The sequence below is a fragment of the Pangasianodon hypophthalmus genome, chromosome 17 (assembly GCF_027358585.1).
Source record: "Pangasianodon hypophthalmus isolate fPanHyp1 chromosome 17, fPanHyp1.pri, whole genome shotgun sequence".
Classification (NCBI taxonomy): domain Eukaryota; kingdom Metazoa; phylum Chordata; class Actinopteri; order Siluriformes; family Pangasiidae; genus Pangasianodon; species Pangasianodon hypophthalmus.
Genome location: NC_069726.1, coordinates 17527637 through 17549991, shown reverse-complemented (window position 1 = coordinate 17549991; position 22355 = coordinate 17527637). Strand labels below are relative to the sequence as shown.

The window sequence follows — 22355 nt, the reverse complement described above, 5'->3', positions numbered from 1 at the left end:
AAATACATCCCAAAGAAGCCGCACTCACTTTACAGCCCATCGGCTATCTGGCTAGCTAGCTCACATTGATTTGTCCATTCCCGTTAAAGGTGATTTCCGGTGAAATTGGCTTCCCTTCTTCCTTTTCATCTCCATCTGACAAGCTTTCATATATTAAGCTACAAGTTCTAAAAATGTATTGTTTGCCATGTTTACGGATGATGTCACTAATTCTACTTTAGTAACCCTTTCGAGCCTATCACTAGAATTGGAGTTTTATGCGGCAAACACAGATGAGCAGAGTGACACAAACAATGAAACGTCCCAGTGCAGTTATACTAAATATAAGCACTCTTGGAATGCCGCTTGTCCAATGAAATTAGCGGACCAGAACTAACCGTTGTATAATAGCATTTATCTGCACCAAAAGTTGGATAAAGAAAGACAATTCCATCAGCGAGGAACAAAACTTACATGAACCTACCAAAAAAAAACTCTCATTCTTAAACCTATCAATAGCAAACTAAAGCATGACATATGGTTGACCACAACCACAGGTTCACATTTCACCCTTAAGTGATCTTCTCCACATGGTTCAAAAGCCTGTTGGTTTCCGTTCTCAAACACAGTTAAGAAACATGATCATTAGCAGATTAGCACACAGCAGGTGTGTTTGACAAGGAGGAATTAACAAACTGTGCTGATCTCTTGATATACACAGCTGGGCCTCCCTGAAGGGTCATATCTGTAACAGAAAACCAATGACCACCAAGCCAACCATGAAGAGTTTAGTTACAACCCAAACTGAACCCATCAGATTCACACTCAATATGTGGCTACTCAACATGCTTGTGCATTTGGGTTAAAAATGAAATTCTGGAAAATGACTGATCTCTAGGTTGGTCACTGCTGCACTAAACAATTACAGAAGCCAAGGTTTCTAATCTGCGTTCCTGTGAAAGTACTAGTGTTTCATGTTTTCACTACTTTCAATCCAGATCATCAATCTACCTGATCTGTAGAAGCGAGTGTGTTAGATTCAAGCTGGAACTCAATTCTGGAGCTAGATTGGGTTACACTGGGTGTGCTCTCAGCAGGAAAACAGTGAAACAGTGTAGGGCAGTGAATCTCCAGGGGGTCTGCTCCAGAAAGTAGGATTTCTAGTTACCCCGATAACGTAAACTGAGATTAGCCAAAATCCAGAGATTTGTCTTCCAGATACAAGGATTAAACCAAATCAAGATCAGTTACCTTGAAAATGTATGCTCTGAAGTGAACCTGCAAAACAGCCTGCAGTATTCAGGTGCAGAGAATCCAAGCATATGTTTAATTAGCACTGGAAATTTACACCAAAAAAGAATTTAAAAAACCTTCAAAACCCACTAGGCTTCCATGTAAATGTTCTGCCTTACTTCACATTTCTGCTTTAATCAGTGTGGTAGCTTTATTTTAGATGGTATACACTTTTAAACAAAAAGGTAATGTTTTTTTCCCACACTACTGACAAGATTTCTCTGTTTTTTTAATTATTATTTATTTATTGTTTAGTCATATGAATTTAGTCTTAGGTTGATGTTATAGGTTAATGTACATATGATGGTATCTCTTAACAAAATGGAAACCTGCTTGCCTTGGAAGCATTCAAATATTAAAAACAATCCTAAGGATTTTAATTTCAATTCCATTTACAGAAGTAGGAAAATATGAGCTACTGTTTTTTCAGGATTTTAAAAGGATTAAAAAAAAACATTTTTGTAAAATTACATCGTTATAGTAAAACCTATGAAACGCCAGTCTAAGCAAGTGGATATGGCTCAGGGCCACTGATCAGAAGGTGGCTAGTTCAAGCCCTGGCCTGCAAGCTGCCACTGCTGGGCCCTTGAGCAAGGCCCTTAACCCTCTCTGCTCCATGAGTGCCAAATGATACACTCCAACCCTTCCTAACAAGCTGGGATAAGCGAAGAATAGAATTTCACTGTACTGTACATGTATATGTGACAATAAAGGCGACCTAAATACTGAATGCAAGATAAATAGGAGGACAAAACTTTACTTAAGCATTAACTTCCAGCAAACTTTTTCTTATGTAGTCTTTGTAAGAAATCACAAAACCTACCAGACTCCCGTCGGGAAAAAAATATGTTCTTTCTTCAATGGTAAGGGATTTTAAAGTTCACAGTGAACATGCACATTCCTGACCTATATGGGGTTGTGTTACCCAACTAATCTGTTTTTATGGAATGAATAAATCCATAAACACTGAATTTGGCAAAATCAACTAGGAATTCGAGATTGAATTTAGGTTTTTCAAGCCCCTCTTGCTGGAATGGACCCAAGAACTGAACCCGAGAACAGCTGCCTTAAAAAGTCAGGTGGTCAAGTAGTTCTGAGAGTACCTTGATAGCCAACTAGGGACATTCTGTTAAGGTTGGCCACCGTTCAGGGATTGAGATGGCTCCCAGAACCATCAGTCCGAGAATCGTGCTGCAAGAATCTTGAATGGTTCTAAGCTTATAAGAAGTTATGATCTGATAAAGAGTATAAGTATTGGGGCCGATACTGGTCTGAAACGCTGGACTGCTATCAGCTTAGGTTGGCATCTTTCAATCCAATACACTGTTGTGTTTTATGCCATGAAAACTTGACCAGATCATTCACATGTACAGAAGACATAAATTGTCTCTAAGCATACCAGCATCATACTCATGATGTTTTCCCAAACTTGGGAAAAGTAACTGTGCCATGTCTGTACAAGCTTCCGTAGCTAAGAGGATGGCAGTATCAGATATACACCAAATCCCTAGTACTCTGATATTGGTATAATATTGAAAATGGAAAAAGTGAGATTGGTGTGTTAGTTAGTGTAATGTCATCTGAACGATGAAGGAAACACTCACAAGACAGGCTATGCCCTCCTACCAATTATTAGCCTCATAACACCCATTCTCACATGATTCTGACAATTGTGTATTTCCCAAAATGTACTAAGAACTAGTGATTATCATACAGTACCTACCACTACTTCATCAAGTGCAATACAAAAGAGAAAGGGGACAGTGACAGTACTCCATGGAGTGTGAGTGTGTTATGGCTCATGTGTGACAAAGCCATCTTTAAAAGGCTTAAACAGGGAGCTAGTGATTCACTATGGACAAGATGACTTTTAAAGAGCAAGTGTTTTTAAAATGAGGATTTAAAAAAAAGCCAGCATGATGGTGCAGCACATAGCATTACCACCTCACAGGTCCAGTGTCCCGGGTTCGATCCTGAGCTCGGGTTACTATCTGTGTGGAGTTTCACATCATCTCGCTGCGTCTGTATGGATTTCTACCGGATTCTCTGGTTTCCTTCCACCTGCCAAAAACATGTGGGTAGGAGGATTGGCTATGCTAAATTACCCTATAGTGGTGAATATGTGTGTGCATGGTGCCTTGTTTTGGACCTCGTGTCCCACTCAAAGTGTCACCCCGAATCACGCCCAGTGCTCCCGGGCTGGGTTCTGGATCCCCTGCAACCCTGACTAAAGCGGTGACTGAACATGAATGAATGATGAATATTTTCCAAAAATGGTCTACAAGCCTCATGTCTACATCTAGCAACATACTGCTTGGTTTAACAACACACTTTGGGAAGGGGAAAAAAAGGGTTACTCATTGATTTTTTTAGATTGATCAGTGGTTCTAGCATTGTAGAGATTCTACTTGTAACCTTTTGGTGAAAAGGAAACCCAATATTAACAGGTTCCTGACAAGACCTTTAAGGGTTTCCTCACTGGGCCACACCAAGGAACTCCTATTTTTAACCTTCTGTGCATGGTGTAAGGTTTGGAGAAACATGTTGGGTAAAAAAAAAAAACATTAAAAAAGTGTGAAATCTACAACATTTCAGGTGATAAATGGAACTCAGAGTGAAATCTTCCACGGACGAAGCACGCTACGGAGACAGGTGTGTGTGTGTGTGTGTGTGTGTGTGTGTGGATCTTCCCTAGTCACACAGGGGAAGCTCCCTGGGAAAACATGCTTGTCTCTAACATGCAATCTACAGTTACATCCTTAAAACAAATTACTTCAGGATCCTGCTTTATAAACCTTCCTGCATCTAATTGCACATCTTGTACACAACAAGTCTCCCGATTGTATTAACACGGAAATTAGATGTAACACGCAAAGCCCAGGACGCACAATGGCAGGTTGCAAGAACCACAACAGCGAATCATTTCGTCCCTCTGAGCTCGCGCCTTATCTCATCTTTCAACTTACCGCGCTATTGCTGTCTCCTTACACTCCAGCCAGGATGCACAAGCCATCAAAGAAAAATCAAGAACTACTCCATGGTGGTTTGGGTGCCACAGTGTTGCCTCCGAGGCTGAGCTCGGTGATTAGACGCCGTGGTGAACGCTAGAGGAGCTGATATTCACACACGAGCACGAGGAAGGAGAGAGAGAGAGAGAGAGTGTGTGGGGGCGCGCGCGCGCTCTCTCTCTCTCTCTCACACACACACGCACACACACTTCTCACTCAAGCAATCAACCAGAACATCCCTGCGATGCCTTCCCAGAGTGACCAGTGCATAATCGGTTACACGGTAGCTGAATTTTTATTCTATTATTTTTACTTTTGACTGGCGCGTTGGCACCGTGCACGCGATCACGACGTTCAGAGACCAATTCGTGACTGCAAACGAAAGTCACGCGTCCGTTTTTACATCTAAATGCGGATGAATTAGGATTACTATTTGTCACCAGACTCATACTGCACTAATATTGCTCGATTCGCGAAAGAGTCGATTCTTTGTGAACGACTTTGTGAATCAGTTCAATTCCAGCGCGCGACGAGCTGTGCTTCAGATCGCGTGCTATGATCTAACACTTACAATGTAGGACGTCTGCTACACTAGTTTAGTAGCCTAAAGCATCCTTTTACGTTGGTTGATACATGATTTTTTAAAACATAAATGAGTTTCATCAGGGTTCTCTGGTTTCCTCCCACCTCCCAAAAACATGCAGGTAGGCAGACTGGCTATGCTCAGTTGGCCCTAGGTGTAAAAGTGTGTGTGCATGGTGCCCTGCAATGGACCGGTGCCCTGCAATGGACCGGTGTCCCATATGAGGTGAATTCTCCTGCTACACACCCAATGTTCTCGGAATAGGCTCCAGTTCCACCACAACACTGACCAGGATAAAGCAGATACTGAAGATGAATAAATGAATGAATGACTGTATGAGTGATATATATGAATGAATTTCAACCGGACTTAGTCATCTATTTTGAAAAAAAAAGACCCTTTAAGGATAATCTATGCAAAAATCATACATTTGACAAGAACATATATATACACTCACTGAGCATTTTATTAGGAACACTGTACTAATACTGGGTAGGGCCTCCATTTGCTCTCAAAACAGCCTCAATTCTTCATGGTATGGATTCCACAAGATGTTGGAAACACTCCTTTGAGATTCTGGACCATGTTGACATGATTGCATCACACAATTTCTGCAGATTTTTCAGGTGTACTTTCATGCTACAAATCTCCTGTACCACCACATCCCAAAGCTCTTCTATAGGATTCAGATCCAGTGACTGGGAAGACCACTGAAGAACATTGAACTCATTGTCATGTTCATGAAACCAGTTTGAGATAAGTTTTGCTTTGTGACATGGTGCATTACCATGCTGGAAGTAGCCGTTAGAAGATGGGTAAGTTGTGGCCATGAAGGGATGCGCATGGTCAGCAACAATCCTCTAATAGCGTGTGGCATTCAAGAGATGATTGATTGGTATTAAGGGGTCCAAAGTGCACCAAGAAAACATTCCCCACACCATTAGACGACCTCCACCAGCAGGTTGGGTCAATGGATTCATGCCACTGACGCCAAATTCTGACCCTACCATCTGTGTGCCTCAGCAGAAATCGAGATTCATCATATCAGGCTACGTTTTTCCAGTCTTCAAATGTACAGTGTTGGTGAGCCTGTGCCCACTGCAGCCTCAGCTTTCTGACAGAAGTGGAACCCAACATGGTCTTCTGCTGTTGTAGCCCATCTGCCTCAAGGTTCGGCGTTTTGTGCATTCTGAGATGCTATTCTGCTCACCACAAATGTCCAGAGAGGTTATGTGAGTCACTGTAGCCTTTCTGTCAGCTCAAACCAGTCTGGCCATTCTCCGCTGACCTCTCTCATCAACAAGGCGTTTCCATCTGCAGAACTGCCACTCACTGGATGTTTTTTCTGTATTGCACAATTCTGAGTAAACTCTGTTTAAACAACAGTAAACTCTGAGACTGTTGTGCATGAAAATCCCAGGAGATCAGCATTAATAGAAATACTCAAACAATCATGCCATAATTTTGGTTTTGCTGTCGTATTTCTGAATTCGCTGCTGTGTATCCTATTTTGTTGCTGTTTTTTAAATTTTGTTTCTGATTTCTGATAAGATGCAGACAGTGAAAGAGAACAGCACTATCTATCTGAAGCTTAAACTTCAACTACTTATGTCATTATTTAAAATTTTCAAATTCCTAATTCACTTTTTATTGTAATTGGAACAGTTATAATCACTACATTAGTCTTTTTTTAAATAGTTGACGGATTATTTGTTTATAATAATTGTTTCTTGCAGTGCTAAACATATGAGTAGTACGTCTATCTTCACCCATTTCAGATTAAGAAATGTACATGCCTTTAGTTTTCCTAGTATTTCTTGGTGATTCAAAAGAATCAGACTTGTGAAAGAGTCGAATCAGAGAAAATGTGAGTCGGACTGCCCATGGCTGCAGCAGGCGTGAGGACAAAGAGCGGAGGAATGCAGATTAGCGCGTGTTGCTGTGTTTGAGCTGGCCACGCCCCCAGTCCTGCTTACAATGCCTCTAAAAGGGGGCTTCCCCTCCTTTGTGCTTAATCATTAGCCAAGAGCTGGTGACTTTTTGTATCCTAAGGCTATGCTAAATACTGCATAAATGCTTATTAAATAGTATAAATTCATACATCACAATGCCCATATCACACTGCAGATTAATTTATTTGTGTATTATTGCAATATTATTGGCCTTTACAATATCAATATCACAGAAGTCAGCTGAGCCCTCTAATCAATCATTAAATATTGTGTGTGCTGTGAGCGTACTGATACATTCAGATGAGTCTTTCTGTAGAGATGTTAATGCAGGCTATTCTCTAACAATGTCACAGCAAGACTTCATCAGCATACCATATTAGATTGCAGTTGCATGTAGATACAGTTATGTAAATTATTTTGTTCATATGCCACAGCACTGTTGAATTCTCAAATCTGATTGGTCAGGAGGTGTTGATTAATTTTCTACAACAACAGTTCTGATATTAGTGCCTGCTGCAAGGCAAATCACAGGTTATTGCACTTATTCTGATGCATTGTTATTTCTATAGTAAAAACAATACACACAGAGACATGTATACTAATCATAAGCTTGTATAGTAATCATAATCTAAGGCTAATAACAAATGGATCAAGAAATATGCTGTTATTCAACAAAGAATGACATTTAATCATTGATATGGTGAAGTTTTCTGTAAGGAGACATTTATTTAACATTTAAGGAGTCTCAACTGTCAGTGCTTTGTGATGATTAGTAAGTTTTCTGCCATAGGAGAGTCTTCATGACAGAGGACTTTGCAGTTTCTAGTTTCTCATTGACAAAACAAGCTTCTTTTTTGTCTTAATTTCAAGACAGAGAAAAAAGAAAGGCTAGTGAGGGAATGACTGTTTATAGCTGCTATAACATAAGTGATAACAGGAACTAACTTGTGGATTATATTGATAAATCATACAATGCATAGTTATAATTGTTGGCAGATTACTAAGAGGAATTTGGCAGAGGAATAAACATGACGGGGCATGCAGTTATATAAATTTGCAAGAGGAATAAACATGATGGGGCATGCTGTTATCCAAAAATAATCAACTTCTGGGTGGTAAAAGTAACTCCACTTTGCATTGAGTTGCATCACACCAACCTGTCATTGATTATTTTACTATAACAGTACACCCTGTGGTCTTTTATTCCTTTCATATCATGTAGCCCTATTCAGGGTATCATTATACACCAGACTTTTGACATAAAAATCTAACCATAAGTTCTTTTCATATGCCAGCTTGTCTATATGACTGATACCCAAAGCAACTACACAGCTTGTGAGATGAAGCCTACTCTAAAAAGATGCCAATGGTTATTTAGAGATAAAGCCCATAAAGAATAAAGTGTGTTTAAAATCCGTAAAGAATTTACTGGTTGCAAAATTGGAGGGAGTCATATGTATGTAATGCGTAAAGAAAAATGTTAAGCTTTTTTACAAAGAGTTTTTTAATTGTGTGTAAATTTAGCACACATTTACCCAAGAAGTGTACTATTTACTGCAAACATGAAGAGACCCATTGCTGATTACTTAAGGAATGCAGAATACAAAAGAAATGTCATTAATTTTACCATCTGTGTTCAAGGTTACAAACTTTACAGACAAAAATGTTTAAAAAAACAAATGTAGTTTTATTTAATGCCAGTAATGCTTTAAAAAATTACTATTGATGTGTTAGAGATCTTTAACACTATTGATGTGTTAGAGTTTTAATGATCCAGACACATGATCTGTGTGCTTTTAGCACGGAATGAATATAAATTGTGCTATTTAAAGCTAACTAAATTCAGTGAACCAATAGCATTAATCACTTTGTCAATGTCAGGGCCAGCAAGGCCAAATGGGTAATGGAATGATGGAATAGTCTTAACTTAATTTATGGTTTAAGTTAAGTTTTTGAGTGGTATCCATATTTCATGCTAAATGTCAATATTACATGAATTTGGCCATGTTTGCTATATTAAAAAGCCATATTAGATCGTACTTTGGTGCCTATATAAGAATACTCATATCTTTAATTACGAACATAGTTATTTTCCAGCCTCGTAAATTTCTGTGCATGCCATCTCTGCCAGACACATGCATTGATACAACCATAACATTCTCTGGAGTATTGAGCTTCCTTACCCAGTAAGTAAAAATCCATGTGTATGATGATGTATAATATGTAGCAATATCAGACTTATTAAATGGTAAATTCAACTACAGCAGCTCGTATTACATTACTTGAGTGTGCTTTTGACTGTATTCACACAATTTGGGCACCATTACACTGCAGTACATTTACTTGAGTCCATTTAAAATTAAAAGATCCTCAGGGTAAAATGCTGACAGCCAAACTAAATGAAGCCATGACTGAAAGCTAATAACCTACAGGTCTGGCATCAACCGAGCAATGGGAATCTTTGCTAGATAGCCACCCATCATCGAATAGATACCAGCAAATGCTGGAATTAAATACTTTTATGTAATACTTATGTGTCAGCTAAAAAAAAATCCAACTAATCATTATATCCGTGTTTACATTTTGTCAGGAAGCTGATTTTGTCTTTCTGGTCATATCATTGTTTACATTTGTAGTAGGCTAATGCAACTGTGGTGGATTTTAACAAGAAAAAAATACACCCCATCTCATCAGTATGCAAGTGAAATTACATTTTAACCTTTCTGTACTATACAGTATAGCACAGGAGTGTAGTATTCCATACATTCAGTATTTCATACACTTGACCTGTTTCCTGCAAATAAAACAGTAAAAGAATACATTACACTTCCCAGTCATGTATTAAATATGAAGTTATTTGTTATTTATTCTTTTTTCATCAACACTGCTTATGTGACCACATTCTTTGTGATTTACTTTAAAATCTCAGTAGGTACTAAAAGAACCCCCCAAATGACATGAATATTGTGAATAATGGTCAACAATGCTAATGCCTTGACTAAGCATTCATATTAGCATACACATTCAAACTTCTGATGTGAGGAAATATATTAATTTATTGTTCTTGTGTGTTTCTTTGCTTAGTACAGTTCATCTCTAGACAAATATTACTAGCACTCCCAGAATTAGAAAACCAGCAAAAGTAGAATGGCATCATGGCATTGTCCACTGGCTTTTCAAGAAACAAGACAATGATATGGTAAGCCTACTGTTTTTAAAAGTGTATTGTTAGATTTTAGCTAACAATATCTACCTTCCAAACACAATCCACATTGCTAACTTGTACAGTTTTGTGTACAACTTGATGATTAGAATGAACAGTCCTGAGACCACACTGAAAATGTGGGATTTAAAATTGGAAATATACAGGTTTTAGAATTTTGAAATATTTAAAACAAAAAATATATATGTTCAATATCTTGAATATTTAATATTCAAGATTCTGTAGTATTTCTAGGTCCTTTTTTAAATGTAAGCAAATTTGTGATATTGACCATATTAACTGCTTTGTACAAAAGGTCAGATTTTCCCCATGCACAATCTCTTCTATTGAAGCATGTGTTGAGACGACATTCAGATGGATTTGATGTAAAATGGATCATAAGGTTTGGCAAAAACTTGTGGAGTCCAAATGGGAAAAATTGGACGTACACTAAGAAACTCTGAAGTTCAAGTAAATATATAAAGATTCTACTTTTTACTCAAGTTGTTGTCAATAATATAATTTGTAATGAAAATTAAATTAGAAAAGAATGCAAAATAGAAGCATTTTCACTAGTGTTCTTAGACTTTTGCACCCCAGCATAGACTGTCTATATTGTCTCTACTTTCTCTAAGAATCTTGTAAATTGTGGCAGTCAGAAGCTGCACAGGAACAGAATAATAGTGCATGAGTAATTTACTTTCCCAGACTAAGCTAAGCTCCACAGCAACCCATTTCATTTTTTGCTCCATCTAAAAAATATTGTTTGTATTATAGTGTAGTCTCCTTTACATGGCCTTCAAATGGCTCTTGCACTTCCACGACAAATCCAACACTTAGTATAATAATAATCAGTCTATACTCATTGTAGTTAGTGTTGATTTAGCTATTGAGTGTGTATGGTACGGATCTGAGCAGCCCCGGTGCTAAGTGGTTACTATGGTGATACACGCTGGCATGGGCTGAGGGATCTCTGGCCTCGGCTCTAAATCAATGTGGAGACAGGTTTGGCTGAGCCAATATTTTGCAAATGAGACTCTGGAGATGCAGGTCATCCATGACAATGAGGATTCTTTTTCACACACATTTTCTCCCGCATACCAGGTCTACGTTTCCCATGTTCTCCTGATGCTTGTAAAGAATCTTCAGCTTTACAAAGCTCTGTCTTTTATAATGCCTTACTGTGTGCTCAAGCTAATGGAATAAAACATTCACAGTATATTAGATTCATTTTCAGTACTATCCTGTTGTTGAACCTCTCCATAGACTAATATATAATATATAACAATTGCTTAGGATGTGGTACAGTATTATTCTATATTAGTTAACAAATGGAACAAATACACTAATGGTAAAAAGCAAATTACAAAATGATCCTTTTTTTTTGTTTTATTTGTTTATTTGATCTTTTATTGGTTGGTTGAACACTAGAATATCAGAATTGATTTCAACGTGAATCTGTTTTACAAAAAAAAAAAGACATAATGCAAATGATTAGATAACCAATGAAAGGCATAATACAATAACAAAGATAAAGCCAAAAGAGATTTCTCCATGTGGGAAAGCACACATGCCATGGAAATAAATGAACTTTCCCATGATCCACTAACAAACAAACCCCTGTGTGTCTAATATTTGGTCTGCTGCATCTGTAGCGGTCAGATCGTGTGAAAGGCAGGGGAAACCAAATTTCATTAGAGGAAGAGAGAAAAAGAAGAGAACAAGACAGTAGAAAACATATATGTCAAAATAACAATTTCTCCCTGAATCTCACCAAGACTAAGGAGATGAATATTGATTACGGGAGGAAGCAGGTGAGGAAGTACAGCCACAATTCAGAAGGTATGTAGCTTCAAAAACCTTGGGGTCCACCTCACAGAAGACCTCTCATGGACAACACACACAAACAGCTTGATGACAAGGGCGCACCAGCATCTCTACTATCTACGACGCCTGGCCAGGTTCAAGGTCTCCCACAGGGTGCTAAAGGCTTTCTACACTGGGGCTGTGAAGAGTCTTTTCACCAGGAGCATCAATGACTGGTTCAGAGGCACCATGGTTGCATCAGGACTTTTCTCCCCTGCATCACGAACATCTACAACCAGCGATGCAAAACCAGGGCCAGGAAGATTATCAAAGACTTTCACCACCCTGGATACAGTCTTTTCTCAGTGCTACTGAATGAGGACACTTGAGAGAGTCTGCATATTCCTACCTCACACACAGACACACATACACAAACAGTCTGCACTATAGAATTTTTTTTTTTTTTTCAATTCTGTATATTTGCTCTTTTTTTTTTTAAACAAATTCTATATATATGTGTCTACATATTTTTTCTATAAGCTGCTAATTTTTTTATTATTATTATTATTATTTTATTATATTCTGTTTTTGTTATGTGTGTATATCTAGTTCGTTGCTGGTTCTGTTCATTGTTGCACTGTGGGACAAGGAACTAAGGAAAAGCATTTCACTACATTACATCACATGTATGTAATATGTATGTGAAAATAAAGAACGTTGAACCTTGAACCTTAAACTAGAATCCATTTTATACCATGGGATCATTTTTCACACCAAAGTCAGTTCAAAAAATGAAATAACAGGAGCAAGACAACGGGATTTGATTTATTGTTTTGTGAGAGGCTTTGTTTTAAGATTACTCCCATTCCTACGCTGAGGTAACTGATATACTGATATTTCACTGCCAATCATTAAATCAGAGTTTTAAGGATAAACAAAAAAACACTTGAGTGTAAATTTATGTTTTACATTTTATTTATGATTGAATTTCATCCAGGTAATATACATCAAGATGATATGTATGTGTAGCGACTCGCATCAGCGGCAGGCAGAACACAGACACAGGCAGAGACTGGACCGGTAAAAAAGAGGGTGTTTATTTCTTTAAGTGAGGGAAAAGAGGGAGGATTGGAGTGTAAAAGGTGTGTGGGATGCTGTTTCCAGTGGCAGTGGGCTGTGTTGGGAGTGCTAGGGAGGCGCATGGTACTGGGAGCCATGGGCCAGGCGTAGTGATGTGGTGGTTTGTACGCGTGGAGGCCCGCTGTCACAGTAACCCCTTCAGCTCCAAGCCTACTGTCAGCGGTGTTTGCGCCCAGAGTACTGCCGTGAGAGTCTATCAACATTGCCGTAGTGGGCCCCCGTTCGATGTTGCCTGGAACGAGAAGTCCTGCAACCCACCAGGTTATTCGTGCATTGCTGTCTTTCACCTTTGCCGTCCATTGCAGGGGGCATGGTCTGTGACCAGAGTAAAGTGTCTGCCAGAGAGGTAGCATCATTGTTCCTCGACAGCCCATTTTACGGACAGTGCTTCTCATTCCATGGCAGCATACCGCCATTCTGCAGGGGTCAGTTTTCTACTCACATATAGGACCGGGTGTTCTTCCCCATTGAAGGTCTAGAAGAGTGCTGAACACCATCTTGGGTTTTGAATCCGGGGCTAAGACTACCTGCCACTACCCTTTTGTAAGGTCTAAGGTTGAGATGAACCGGGCTTTCCCCAGGCCCTCCACCAGGTCATCCACCTGGGGAAGGGGGTAGCCATCTTACTCTGATAACTGGTTCAGTCTCCAGAAGTCATTACAGAGCCTGAGGCTTCCGTCATATTTTAGGATCACCATGATGGGGATAGACCAGGGGCTGGCAGATTCTTCTGTGATGCTGTCCCATAGCATCTTGCTGACTTCCTCCTCAATAGCCTGGAGGTGGGCTTCTGGGACCCGGTAGGGCTGATGTCGAACCACCACACCAGGTGGAGTCTTGATCTCATGCTGCACCCAGCGTGTCAGCCCTGGCTCCATCAAGAACATGTCCGAGAACTGGTCCAACAGCTCAGCTGTGAACAGGTAAGGTCTTCTCCTGTTTGGACCAAGGTACGCCTTGGTAGTTCTGGGGGACATAAGCTGACAAGGCGGGGGGAGGTTTGACCCACTTTTTTAGTAGATTAATGTGATATAATTGTTTATATATACTCTTATTCTTACTTCTGCTGAGGTTGTCTCTGTTGTCTCCTGGTTCTTGTAGCCTTCATGGTGGGCTCTGCAGGAAACCCTAACCAGCCTCTCCCTACAAGCAGAGGCACAGGTAGTTCAGGCACCAGCCCAGTTAGTAATGGCCACTCACTTGTCCGGTTCCCAACCTGGACCTTGGCCACAGGAACCTCCCAGGTATCCCTGTGTATGCAGGAGACTCCCATATGCCCTAACAGCCCAGGGTAGGACCAACAGCCGGGCTAGGGTGACTGTACTTCCTGAGTCTAACAGGGCTGGGACAGGTGCGGGAACTACTTTGATGGTGATGGGGGGGTCTCGGGATTGGGAACGAGTATGGACAGAACAGCCAGCTAGCCAGGTTTTGTGGGGGGGGGGGATGGGTCTGGCTCCGTGGGCAAGGGCTCGTCCGGTGGTGTGGCATAGTTGGGGTGGCTCCTCTGGGCTCTCCTCTCTCCACTGTCACCAGGGTCCTGGTGCCGGGGTGGGAACTGAGGAAGGATTCTCTTCGCTCTTCTCTGCCGATTGCCACGGTGGCCTGCGGATTGCATGTCGACGGCCTTGCATTCTTCTGGTGGCAGCAACCTCAAGAACTTGTCCATAGCCACCCGCTCCATGACCTTGGTCACCGTCCACCTCTGTGGCTGCAGCTACCTTTTGGTGGTGTGCAACAGGATGTCCATCTGGTTCCTGGGAGTGACCCTGGTCTTGTAGACCCATTTATTGAACTCTGCCATCGCATCTGCCATCGAATCTCTTCCCTCAGCATGTCACAGTCGGCAGCATCCCCAGGAGGGAGGGTGTATTAAGCTAACTGGGTGACCCCTGAGGGGAAGGGAGTTATGATCTGGGCCCAGTCCCCCTTAGGCCAGCCTTCGTGGGCGGCAATCTGTTCAAAGGTATGCAGGTATGCCTCTGCATTGTCATCCACAGTCATCTTAACTAGAAGGTATTGGGCTTCCCGGCAGAGGTTAGGTAGTGCTGAGGGTTAGGGTGACTGCAGCCATGCTATGTTTGCAGAGGACTAGCAATTCTTCTGTGGCAGTGCAAAGCTCTAGCCCCAGTTCCTGACTGATCCCCTGCTGCTGTAGATTGGTCTCTAACAAATGTTTCAATAAGGGTTCCATGGTGTGGGTGGGGTCGGGGTCTGTGCTCATGCCCGCATTCTCTACCAGTGTAGCGACTCACAGCAGTGGCAGGCAGAACACAGGCAGAGGCTGGACTAGTGAAAAAAGCGGGTGTTTATTTCTTTAAATGAGGGAAAAGAGGGAGGATGAGAGTGTAAAAGTTGTGTGGGATGCTGTTTCCAGGGGCAGTGGGCTGTGTTGGGAGTGCTAGGGAGGCATGTGGTAGTGGGCACCGTGGGCTGGGCATAGCGGAGGGGCCCGGCAGCAGGGTGTGGTGGTGGCTAGAGGTACAGGGTTTTCCCATAGGTGCCGGGGGTGAAGGCTTTTGGTGTGTCGCAGGGGGTGAGCTTTGCAGTTGTCGCTGTAACCGGTATCTGCAACATAAAAAAGAAACGGATCAGCATGGTCTGGGAGACAGAAGCTGCTCACCCTGCTGAGGCTGTGGTGCCCTTTTATCCTCTCTCGTCTTCTCTGTGAGGGTGAGGAGCAGCAGTCATTACTGGCCTTCAGCTATGCTCTATTCCTCCACCCCACCCTGTGGCCATGTGCTCTTTCACGGTCCACAACAGTGGTGCTGAAGTGGCACTGTCCTTTCAGCACTCGGGCGGCAGTCATGTGAGCAGTGTGCGGTGGTTTGTGCACATGGTCTGGACGCCTGCCATCGCAGTATGTGTATAATATGTGTTTCGATGAACGCTTCCTGTTCCCCTTTTGCACAAATAATTCCTTATAATTAGTCTTGTTAAGTCTCATTAGTCAGTGTATTTATACTCATTTGTTGTTCTTTCTTGGAAAATCTTGCATATATAAAAGTAAAAGTAACTTTGAGATTAGTATTGTCATTTCTTTTTTCTATGCCCTTGCCCTTACAGAAAAGTCACATGAACTTCACATGTGAATAATCACATGACTGACTTGTGAAACTTACACACGTTTTTACACACCTCGTGTTATTTCACACATTTTCTTTCACAGCCTCTTTCATGGACCTTCACATGTACTGCGTATGTTTTTTTATTTTCACATGTGATTTTTTTTGCATGTGAATTGTCTGATACGTGATTCATGATTCATTTATTTTTACATGTAACCTTTCACATGTAAGGCACGTGGTTTTATTTTTCACATGTGATTTCTCACATGATTATTTCATTTTTACGTGATCACGTTATTCACATATCACATGTGTTTACTTGAATTCATGTGTGAGTCACAAGTGATTCTGCATTACTCAGATAAAACAGTGGGCTCAGAAAAACCAATGATCTTATGTAAACTGTATGAAATACCATAAGGATAGTTTTGTAAATCTGTAGCTTTCTGTCAAATAACATACTATGGTCTAATACAGAAAAGGATTTACTGAAAGATCAGTACACAGAACATATTTTTATGTGGATTCTCAGATGGGAATTTTGTTAAATTCAAATGCTAATCCCCAGTGCTGGACTGCTTTCAATTCTATCTGATGTTAGCTAGCTAATTTTGGCAGAAATGTATATTTTTTATCTTTATTTTGATGCACTTCATTAGCAGCTACAGTTAGGAGACAGAGATAAAAGTAGCTGTATCTGCTTTATCTGTTATCTGCAATTAGCCCCTCTCCTTTTAGGTTAGGTTAGGTTAGGTTTAACTTTATTGTCATTCACAGAGTACGATTACAGAGACAACAAAATGCAGTTTTTCTTAGTGGCACATGAATGGGAATCGATACACAAATGGGAGCATACATAAGAATTTGAATTGAGAGTGTGCTTTCATAGATTACCCAGTTTTATTTGTCCTTGTTTTTTAGTTTCTATTCAGTAGTCCTAGTTTTTAGTCACTAGTTCTAGATTCTACGCTAATAACATGAAAACAGTACTTTATTGTATAATATTTTTACAACCTTAGTTAAGTGTGGCACAGTTCATTTTATCTCCAGTGTTGTTTGCTTTGCTGTTCGTCATATTTTTGGCTACCATTTTGGCATGAGCACACCTCTCTAAGAGGTGAAAATATCAGCTTGTGGTGAATGCTGGCAGATGCTATAAATAACCTGGACCGAGAGAAGGTAGCCATGGTAACACCACAACCGGCTAGGGGCTCTTCACAAAGCACTGCTGAATCGGGGAATGGAAATTGTGAAGCTTTGTTTCTCAAACACACACACATACACACACACTCCTTCGTTACTGCATGGCTCACTGTTGTAGCCTGTGGTGTATCACATAGCTGATGATGTATCACGCAGATCATGGAAGCTTGCACATACAGTAGGAGCATGATTTTAAATACAGAGGAACAGCAGGAATCATGAACAAGTTTTTAAAAAAACAGTTAAGTCATAAAAAGTGTGGATAACATTATTTATTTCTGGTGTCTGTTTAATTGTGTCCATTTGTCCATTAACTAATGCTTGTTCCATTTATGACTGAAAACAAGTCAATATAAATTAGCATAAAACTACAGCATGTTGCTAAATGATGCCTATAATATTGGTTGATGTGGACTGAATACACAGCTGAATACACATTTTCAGTATTTGGTTAATTTGGTTCATTATTTAAAAAAACCCATTAATACAAATAACTAATTTCATTAATAATGTCATTAATGGAGCCTCAGTGTACAGTGTTACCTTATTACAAGTCTCAGCCTCAGATACTCTGCCCACAGTTCACTGAGCATCTGATATCTTTTGTGTTTTGTACACTTCTCTGGCTACATGCTTCAGAATCATGATGATTGCATTCTTCTAAATGGTTGTCCACACTGCCACCAGGAAAATAAACTTTTGAACACTGCAATACAACAAACAATTTGGAGCAAGATATATTCACTGGAATGAACGGCATCCCATCTTCCAAGCTATTAGGGAGTTTTGTTGGAAGCAGTTAGTGTTTGCTAATCAGTCTCACTGTGAAAGTAGGCACTTCTGGGACATGTTTACTGATGCTGTATCATGTATCATGCTACCTTATGAGCATTACCATAGCCAACATTTTATTATGTAAATTAACAGAATATAATCTGAACTGTATTTTTACAATTACAGTACCTCACCAAATTACACAAAAATTGGCACAAATGCCTAGCATACTATTTACTTTTTTACCTGTAAACTGATGTCTCATTGTATATTATATGTATATAAACTAGGTTTTTTAGCCCATTTCCTACATCATCTTCCTAAAGATTCAATGAGCTTAATTTGTGTGACAGTTACTGTGACAGTTACAGTTACTGTTCAGCACACCTTTCCTTACGATCCATTGTTTTGATCTGCATAAGCGAATGTGCCTTGGTTTCTGAATTACCACACGGCTTAAAAGGAAATCTTATACAGGGCTTTAATGGGCTTCCATTCTTAGAGGCTTCCATTCAGTCTCCAGGGATTAAGTGTGTATCACACTATTTGTGTGTTAAAGCTGCCTTATCCCTCTTCTCTTGAGATTACTCAGCAGGTCATTCGTTTCGGGTTTTATGCCTAATGCCTGAATAAATCACACAAATATTTAACACTGTTCCTTATTTTATTAGATTTACATATATGACAAACAATGCAATCTGTTGGTGTAGTAATTACATGACAAATCTGTTGCTTATTTTATTGCTTATAGTGTAAGTTAAGGCCTCTTGATCTGGAATGGTTCAGGGACATAGTCATGGTGTAAAGCAGCGGGTTTGTTAATTGTATTCAGAACTTTTATGTTCCTTTAATTAAGAGTGGAATAATATTTGGGCAGCATGATACCATGATGGGTAGTTTTGCCAGCTCACAGCTCCAGGGTCCCTGGTTTGATCCTTAGCTCAGGTTCCTGTCCATGTGGGTTTCCTCCAGCTTCTCTGGTTTCTTTCCCAAAAACATGCCAATAGGTAAATTAACTACTCTAAATTTGCCCTATCTTCCTCCATGGTCCTAAGTAGAATAAAGTAGTTACTGAAGATGAATGAAAAAAAAATATTTTTATGATTTAATATGACTTGACTTATGATGAATAAGACTGGGAATTTAGCAAATCTGAATAAAAATAAAATCGTTTCTGATCTTTTGTTAAAGATCTCCAGCCATACTTAGTATTCGGATTCAACAATTTCAACAATTTCAATTTCAAAAGATTCAACAATGGACATTGTCATAAAGCAGCTTTACAGAAATATATAATTTTTAAAATTTAAAATTTATCCCTAATGACCAAGCCAGAGATGATGGTGGCAAGAAAAACTCCCCGAGACAATATGAGGAAGAAACCTTGAGAAGAACCGGACTTAAAAGGGAACCCACCCTCATCTAGGCACCGTGTAGTGTAATTGTAAATACTTTCCCTTCTATAACTGTATACTATATAGTCAAAAAGTGCAATTTTTTAACCAGGACTTATGAGCTTATGAGCAACGTACAATATGAGCATCAGAGCATTTCTGAATTCATTATAGTTCTAACTTGAAGTGTATTTTGTTGAAGTTATTAACTGTTCAATGATGGAGACTTGAGTGTAAAACTGTTCATAGCAATTCTAAAACATCCAAAGCCATCTTTATGGTTTCTATGTGATACCATCTACAGTAATCTTATGGTGATCTTTAGGTTGTCCATGTGAGGCCATCCTCAGCAGAAGCGAGTGATTTTCAGGCAATGAAAACTCCAACCAGAAGTAGGGGATTGGATGGATCAGGCAGGTCCAGAGAGCAGAAGAAGTCAGGATCACTGGTATCTCAGGAATAGCATGTGTAGCTTGAGAGACAGAGAGAGAGAAACACAGATTATAACATGTCCATGGATTATTATCATTGACAGTAATAGGATAGTCCCTCACAGCTGACTTAAAACAAAACTAAAATTCTTATCCTAATTTCCTAAAACTTCTTAATGAATTTGATTTTCTCATAGCTCAAATATGACAATGCTACAAATGCAGATGCTACACCAGCCACTTTCAGTTATCGTGAAACCTGTTACTACATCTTTTTTTTTTTTTTTTTACACCATTTCTGAACAACTGAAATGTACCACATGATTATTTCAACCCCAGATTGACTCATTATATTATAATGAAAGTGGGGGTTGAAGTTGTTGGGTAAGTTGCTGTCCCCCAGGACTCATTCATACCAAAGCGTAGTTGTAAGACCGTAGTTGTAAGATGCATGTTTGCATTATGTAGTGTTTTCTAAAAAAAAAAAAAAAAAAAAAAAAAAAAGACAACTCATCTCCTCCCTTATCCTCCTCTGATGGATGACTCACACTGATCAAAGTGTGTGTGATGAGGCATGTGCTGTTGTGTGGATCATGCAAACAAGATCTTGTCTGAATCATCAGAATAAAATATTTGATTTGAACCCTCAGTTTATATCTCTCTTTATATTTCATTCCATGTTTCAAACATGCTGCATGGCAATACAGAGGGAAAACCAAAAGGACTAGGCCATGTTCTATATTTCGTATTTAAGGCATAAATTCGCTTAGAAATATATTTTTCCAAATATTGCAGTTTACTTCCACCAGGTGTCAAGGCATGTGTAGGTTAGTATCATTATATGCAATGACTTTTGGCGTTGGAGAAATTCTTAGGAAACTCCCACATATAAAAATTAGCTTTACGCAAACAACACAATTCCTCCAAAGCAGCCTGTGCTGTTGCCCTTGTTCCAGTTTACTCTAGATATAATTATGCACGCTGCATTTTCCCCTTTCACAAATAATTAAATCTCCATCTGCTGGCGCTCCATATTGTCTATGCAGCCTTTTGCCTTTCTCTATTGTTGTTGAAAGTAAAAAATTCCAGGACCCTGTTTATTCCAGTCCTTGTTTATCTGCCTCCACCTGCCAAGTGAAAGGACAACCTTTGGAGAAAGAGAGAAAGAGAAATGTGCTAAAAGAAAGACAGAGGACAAAAGAGAGTGAGAAAGAAATGTCTTTCCGGGTTGCATTTCTCACAACCTGATGATAGCACAGGCAGAGAGTGCTCACACCCCAGCCTGTCAATTTATCTGATTAAAATCGCAATTCAAATAGGAAGGAGCAGTACTATTAATCTTCATTATAGTAGGAATGCAGAAGAAAAGACAAGGCTTTGACAGAAGACTGCGCAAACAGCACCATGTGACTCATCAACACAAATGAACCCCACTCATAGCTCTACAAGGCGCCACATGAAGACAAGTGTGAATGTGCAGCAGCTCAAAAGAGACGCCAGGTTCATTTAGGAGACCAAACTGCCAATGAGCAAATAGAGTTTGCCATGATGGATGTTTTAGAGTTTAATCAGTCACTCCTACTGGCAGTGACAGTGACACTGTAGTTACAGCTATTTAATCAATTCAAATGATGCTGATTTTCGTAAATGGCAGCTATTATCGGATTGATATGTATTATGTAAATCAGGTTTTTATAGTTCTTAGGAAGGAACTGTGAATTAACAGTGTTAAGGATGTTCTGAACACCATCAAGAGAGGATGTTGCATTGGGAGCGTTTTATTATTACTAGACAAAACAGACTATGATACAGCCACATTGGTTTACAAGCCTAGATCTGGCTCAGACTGAATCATATCAAATTAACGTATATTGAATCGTTACTTGTTTAACTGTATCCTCTTTGTATCATATCGTAAACTACATATCAAGATGTGTAGCGTATCTGAAAGAGGAGAATTCATGAGCAAGATATATATATAGAGATAGTTTATCTATAATTATAAAAGCACAGTAAAAATGTTAAATGAAAAATATGACCTAGCAATAGTATATTAATATGTGCAAGAAAAAATTATTGGTTAAAAAGCAAACTTTTGATTTTCTGTTGTCTCTTTCTTAATAAAAGGTTTCTGGGTAGGAAATAGATGGAATTTAAAAGTACTTATTTACTGGCTTGGAAAAATATTCATTCATTCAACTTTAATGACCGCTTTATCCAGGTTTGTGTGGCAATGAATCCTGAGCTTATCCCAGGAACACTGAGGTAGGTTTGGGACTAGAAAAATATGTTGCACTCTCTCCATAATATTTAGGTTAATAATATAAAGGTTCAATATCTGCTGTCTTCAGACCTTCCCTTATTTTCTGCTCTAAAGCAGACTCTAGAATGCATAGCACATTTCATACTTTCCCTTTTCATGCTACAGTTAATTAATTATTTAACTAATTTATTTTCATTCCTCCAGATCCGGAGCCAAAGCCAATCCCAGGAACACTAGACGTGAAGGCGGATTACACAAT

The 22355-nt window shown here is 39.6% G+C and overlaps 1 protein-coding gene across 1 annotated transcript in view; it reads right to left on the bottom strand.

Moving 5' to 3' along the window:
* plppr1 (phospholipid phosphatase related 1) overlaps positions 1–4435 on the bottom strand; it is a 41290-nt gene extending 36855 nt beyond the window's left edge. The window contains exon 1 of the mRNA XM_026942846.3: positions 4239–4435. The gene's annotated coding sequence lies outside the window, so the exon portion shown is untranslated. The remainder of the gene's footprint in view (positions 1–4238) is intronic.
* Between the last annotated feature and the right edge of the window lie 17920 nt (positions 4436–22355).